The sequence below is a fragment of the Protopterus annectens genome, chromosome 3.part0, assembly GCF_019279795.1.
Source record: "Protopterus annectens isolate FY-2018-M chromosome 3.part0, PAN1.0, whole genome shotgun sequence".
Lineage (NCBI taxonomy): Eukaryota > Metazoa > Chordata > Ceratodontiformes > Protopteridae > Protopterus > Protopterus annectens.
In genome coordinates, this window is record NC_056731.1 from 1,218,318,001 (window position 1) to 1,218,325,062 (window position 7,062).

The window sequence follows — 7,062 nt, forward strand, 5'->3', positions numbered from 1 at the left end:
TCATCATTTTTGTCCAAAAGAAATTTAAGGTTCAGTTTCCTGATGTATAATCTAAGGTCAAGCAATATTGTTTGCTAAATCAGCCCTCTGTGAGGGTATAAAGGTAAACCCTTTTTTTAGTACATTAATGTGATCCTTAGATAACTTTTTACAAGAATAATTGAAAACAGACATCAAATCATTGTTACAAGAAGATTCAGTACTGCCATTATTAATCATGAAAGTGTTCTGACCAGTAGTATTGTCTAATACTGCAAACTGTGAGTAGGTATTAGAGGGAGGACAGTTATCCATGTTCACCAAGGAATGACTGTCCAAACCAGGACATGTAGACCAAATCAAGCCAGTATCACCATATGCATAATCAACATGTGTATTTTCAACTCTATCTACCTGCGCCAGAATCTTATCATGTGCCTTGGAGGAAGTTGGGAAAACCTTGAACTTCTCCCTTTCCCTTTCCCTTCCGTTGTCATAGGGGCCCCTATAGGTGTACTGTCTCTTTTTTCTTTGACCGGTGTGAATCTCCGCTCTAAAAAAGATGAATTATGAAATACGTCACCTTCAGAGGTAGGGGTGGTATTGGGATTAACATTAACAGTGGAATTAGTGTGCCCTGCAGTGTTAATGTGTGTTGGTGAAAAAGCTGCAGTATCCATAGCGGCATTCTTAGATGGTGGGTGAGACGTCAACACTGGTTGAACATTAGGAGAAGTAAAAACTGAGTTGGGATCCAATACGGAGCTCCTATTACTATCAGTAGGTCTGTGTGCCAAGTTCTGTATGTTGCCATTGGTATGGAAAGTCCTTTTACCTGACCATCCAATGTCTCTGTTATTTGAAAGAGATCAATCCATATATTAGAGTGTTTTCCAGTGTGTTTGTTAAGGAGGAATTGTGTATTTCTCACATGGCCAATGTGACTGCTATCACTAATGTGATCAGAGGAATTGGCACTACCATACCTGTTGGGTACTGTACCTCTGTCACCAGAGTAATAAGTGTCATACCTGCTGTGGTTACGAAACCGATTAACAAACCGTCCCTCACCAATCTCATTTAAAAATGGCTGTCTAATAGGGTAAGCATAACCCTCATGGTACTGATGCTGATCTCTTTTTAATTTATTTCTTTTCCTGTTTAAAAGTGTAGCTGTGTATCTTGTTATTTTAGGAAGTATGGAATCATATAACGGTTTGAACAAACAAAATTTAGGATGACCACAAATACTCTCATTAAGTGAAAAAATCTCGGCTCCAATCTTTTCTAACTGTTCCTTATTGTCCGTAATAATAATTTCCAGGGCTTTTAAACCAGCCTCATTATACAGTTTACTTAATTCTGTGTGTAAAAAGGAATTCTTTCTAGTCCTATTAGGAAAATTAATGATGCGTAACCCCTTAGGAACAATGCCAAGCTGTATACGTGTTTCTAAAAATTGGATATCTAGTTCTAAACCTTTGAATGACAATTTTCCTTTCCAGTTTCATAATGAGAGGTTTGCAATTAACAGAAATGTTATTGGTAGTGATAGGTGTCAACAACACTTGATGGTTATCAAGATCTGAATCATCTATCAAAAATGGGTTACTTGTAAAACACTGTTTCAATAAATCCATTAATTCTGTACTGACATGCGGATAGTTTGGTGGATTACCCTTATGTGAGCCTTGCAACAGTTTGGGATCATGACAGTGGGCAATTGTTGCATCAACATCCTGAAAACATACAGAATCACATCTATTAACACCAACATAGTTCCCGGGATTTTTATCATAAGTACCCAAAATCATTTGCTTACTTTGCGGTAAGTCACTACTGTCAGAAGAAAAATTCCTTCTGCCAGAAGAACCAGCCGCATTATTTTTGTTGGAAGACATCATATTGTTACATCTATTAAATGAAGCACCCATAAGATGCCTGTTAAAGTAGCTGTTATGGTGTTTGTCCCCTATATCATGACTAAGTGGTGGTTGACTAATATTAAGAACACCAGGTAACAAGTGGGTGTTACTATGACTTAGTGGTGGAAGACTAATATTATGAACAGCAGGTAACAAGTGGGTGTTACTAGGATTATCATGAATGCCAACTTCTTTAGATGAAAACAAAGGTTGATTAACTAAATTTCCGTGAAAATCCCTAAAACCAGTAACCTTTTCTGTTGACTTGGCTATAGTATGAAACACTCCATTATCATAACCAATCTGTGCTGGTCCATCATAGTCTGCCTGCCCTGACACTTTCCTGGGATGAACAACATTTTTCTCAGTAGTAGGTGAAACTGGCCTCAGAAAAAAGGCACCAGAAGCAAATGTTTCCCTCCTTTCTTTTATTATGTTAACTTCAGACTCCATTGTTACTTTCTTTTTCCCTATGAATTGATTAACAGATCAGATCTGGAGTCAGATCTGTTATTGCTGGTATTAACAGAAAAAGCCTTCGATGTATTCGATACATAGTCTGTGTTAACTGAAGTGGCTCCCATCACGGTTCCCTCCGGTTCACTGTTGTTGCTTGCAAATGACTTGTCAGAAGAGACCTTCGAATTAGCAAGTTCCCTATTGGAAGAAAAACCATCAGCGAACACTTTATCCAGAGTAATATAATAGTAATAATAGTAAAATCGAAGGGCTTCGATGGAACGAAAGTATATCCTTTAGCTAACAAATTAGCTATATCTTGAGTTATTTCTAACTCTGACAAATTAAAATCACCTCCTTCATTAGTTATAATATGTTGGCAATCTTCGTTATTTCCTACTTTCTCGTAACTACATTGAAAATCAAATTAGTTTCTACATACATTGAAACTATCTAAATTCATACATGATAAATTATCATCCATCTTTGTATCATTAATGTCTATAAATGAATCATGCCCAACATAAATTTCATTTGAGTTCATCGAACATGTATTACTCAAGTTCTCCAATATTTGTCCTTTGGTTTGGCTCCTTGAAACCCCGCTGTTGAATGATTAAAATGTGGATTTTTATTTCTAAGTCTTTCCGATCTTCTTAACTCTGGAAATTCCTCGTCATACGTTAGATCACTTTCTTCCACAAAATTCCTATGTTGATTTAGATCTCTGGGTTCATCTGCCATATGGTCTTTGTTTGATTTATTTTTATATACATATGGTTTATTCCTTCTTTGAACCCCTGGGGGTTTAGGATATGCTAAGCCATTAGCATATTGGTTAAGGTCTCTCTCCAATTTAGTCATTTTACCTATTTTGAGCCTTCCAATATGTTGTTCAATAGAATTGTATATCTGAAGCATTTCATATTGTATGTTATCAAAGGAAATATCAGATCTAATGTCTTTATCCAGTTTATCTAATTCAGCCACGAGTTGATCAATGTCTATTTGGTTATATTTTATAATTAAATTAAGTAATTCTTTTCCACTTTTGTCAAACAATTGCAAAAGATCCATATGAAATGGAGAATTGTATACCAAACCTGAAGGGAAAAGCCAGAATCGTAATCCCTTAGGTATAATGTTATGTTTGATACACTCTTTGAGATAGGCGTTTTCTAGTTGCAATTTTTTACACTTTAATAATTTCTCATCATAATTGTTAAGTTTAGAGTCTAATGTCACAGTACCTTTACTTGCTTCCTTATGGAATGCAAACGATGAACCAAGCCATTCATTAAGGGTAGGGATCTCATCGTTCTTATTGTCTTTATTTCTAAGTCCATGGCCCAACGGCCGAGATAATAAAGTTCCTCTATTTCTATTATGCAACTCAGTATTAAATAAATGTTCTTCCGAGCTGTTCTTAGAACCAATGTCCGTATTTAAATGATTTCCATTACCTAGACATGCTGGCGTTAGATTATAGTTCGAAACATCAACGGGTGTCCCTCCAACCAAACACCCATTATCTTTGTTATTCACTCCATTAAGTCTCTCATACAGGCTATCGACACGCTGAGACAGCTTTAAAATTAAAGCTGTCAAATCTCCAATCGACCCTTCGGTCCTATTCGGGGCATCATCCAGTTGTACGGCAGTTTCGCTGGAGTTACTAGACGACATATCCAAACGAACCAAACTAAAACGAAGAACAAGCGAAAAGCCACCAGCTGGAAATCCACAAATAATTTATTGAAATAACAATCAATGCTTAAAAAATACGATATAAACTGTAAGCGCTTTCATTTAATTAGTATTAAACTTCATCAGACAACCTCCATATTACATCACTTCCTTTTATAACTCCCTATGCATTTGAAAAAGCCCGCCAAATAGCCATTCTAAAACTTGCGCATGCCTAGTTAGTAGAAATGTGGAAATAGAATAAAAAAAAAATAAAAAATAAAGAGATAATGAAAAAATCAATCAAATTATGTTTATGTGGAATAGATCATTAATAAATAATTCATATATTATACAAAACATATATAAAATGGAAATAATTATTAATATCTAATTTTTTAAAAAATCCTAATAAATAATTAAGCATATAAATTATAAATAAATATTTATAAATATTTATAAATACATACCTTACTAATATTATAAATTTCATAATATTATAAATATAAAAATATAAAAGGATATTCAAATAGTTTTCTTCATTATAATAGTTCTCATTCCGAACATCAGAAAAAATGTGTAGTGAAAGGACATCTGGTCAGAGCTGCTCATATGATAACTAAGTTTGATGAATTTCTAATAGAATGTGTATTTTTAAAAACTATGTTTATTAATAAATGTTATCCAGAAATATTAGTTGATTCACTAATATTAGAAGTAATAAATAAGAGAAAATGTGGGCATTTTAAACCTATTTTGAGTAAACAACTTATATTAGAGATGATTGATCAAATTATACATTGAGTATAAATGAAGATCATAATACTGATAACCTAATAATGAATACCAAGAAAGATTTTACTAAAGCTCTAATAATTACTTATTCTCAAGAACATTATTTATTAAGAGAAATATTTTATGATAGTTGGACAGTTCTTATGGATGATCCACAGTGCAAGAAATATTTACCTGATCTACCTAAAATAGTGTATAGAAAAGGAAGATATTTTAAAGATATATTAAGAAGTGGATCTAACATAACAACTAACACAAGTTTAAATATGAGGAGCATAAATGTGGAGCCTGTAATTGGTGTTATAAAATCAAAGAAGGCAATAGTTTTTTTTCTAAGAAACAAAAAATATTTTTTAAAAAGTAAATATAACTGTAAATCTAAAGCACTAGTTTATCTAGCCACGTGTAATTCCTGTCCTACATTTTATATAGGAAAAACAGAGAGAATGTTATCACAAAGAATTTATGAACATGAATAATCTATAAAGAAAAATAAATTAAATAATGCTCTTGCGAAACACATTGAGTATATAAATCATCAATTTTATTTTATGGCTATTAATCATGTTGAAATAGATGATAAATGCCCATGGGGACTTTTCTTAGAGAAGAAAGAATTACAATGGCAAATTAAATTGCAGGCTGATTCATGGCCAGGAATTAATGAACGTAGTTCAATAATGCCAATTTTAAAACTAAAAGCATTAGATAGGAAGAAAATCAAAGATTAAAAAATCCTTTTATATTTATAATATTATGAAATTTATAATATTAGTAAGGTATGTATTTATAAATATTTATTTATAATTTATATGCTTAATTATTTATTAGGATTTTTTAAAAATTAAATATTAATAATTATTTCCATTTTATATATGTTTTGTATAATATATGAATTATTTATTAATTATCTATTCCACATAAACATAATTTGATTGATTTTTTCATTATTTCTTTATTTTTTATTTTTTATTATTTTTTTATTCTATTTCCACATTTCTACTAACTAGGCATGTGCAAGTTTTAGAATGGCTATTTGGTGGGCTTTTTCAAATGCATAGGAAGTTATAAAAGGAAGTGATGTAATATGGAGGTTGTCTGATGAAGTTTAATACTAATTAAATGAAAACGCTTACAGTTTATATCATAATTTTTAAGCATTGATTGTTATTTCAATAAATTATTCGTGGATTTCCAGCTGGTGGCTTTTCGCTTGTTCTTAGATCTAAGAATACGATAGCCGGGAACACAGCTACTGAAATACTAAAATAGGTACAACCAATACCCATATCACAGAAGCCTAAGAACGGAGAACCATAAAACTACAAGTAGCTGACAAAACCACCCAACAAGAAATACAACACAACATAGCAGGAAACGCAGTAACTGAACTACCTAAATGTTTAAAGGCAATACCCATATCACAGAAGCCTCTGAATGGAGAACAAAAATAAAAAATAAAAACAAAGCAACATAGCAGGAAACACAGTAACTGAACTACCTAATTCAGTAAAGGCAATACCTATATCACAGAAGCCTAATGAATGGAGAATCAAAAAATTACAACTAGCAGGATGCAGTAAAACCCTCTAGCTGACAAAACCACTCTACACGAATTAAAATAAGAAACACAGTAGAAGGGAAATAAAAAAGTGGGAATAATGGGTATGAAATGGCAAAGCATACAGTAACAGTGAGCAATAGGATTAAGTACACCAACGTAATGCACATTTGATGTTAATGCTTTCGTTCAACCCTGGGGTTACATCCGCAGCAAGGCATAATTGCCATTTAAGCTCTTTAACATCTAGAAATGTGTCACTATCTCCATAAAAAACTGGCACTTGTTCCAGAAGCATAAAGGAAAATTTTCTAAAACTTCTACATTTAGACACGTCTAGCTAGAGCATTATATACATCTCCATGTCTAATAGCTCTAACATGTTCCTTGATCCGGTCAGATAACTTACGGCAAGTTTTGCCAATGTAGAATGCAGCACACAAGTCACAAACAGCTGCATAAACTACATTGATAGAATGACAGTCAAAATGATGTGAAAAGTTAATTTTGAATCCATTGTGTGGAAAGGTGTAATCATTTCCTTCTTTCACGTATTGACAACAGATGCAAGACTCACAGGTAAACATACCAGGAGGGTCACTGAAATTGAATACTTCTTTTAAACAGAAAACAGAATCCCCATTCTTAAATGAGCCA

The 7,062-nt window shown here is 32.9% G+C and overlaps 1 protein-coding gene across 1 annotated transcript in view; it reads left to right on the plus strand.

Moving 5' to 3' along the window:
* BMP6 (bone morphogenetic protein 6) overlaps positions 1-7,062 on the plus strand; it is a 1,112,490-nt gene that overhangs the window by 1,099,606 nt on the left and 5,822 nt on the right. The gene's annotated exons all lie outside the window — the stretch shown is intronic.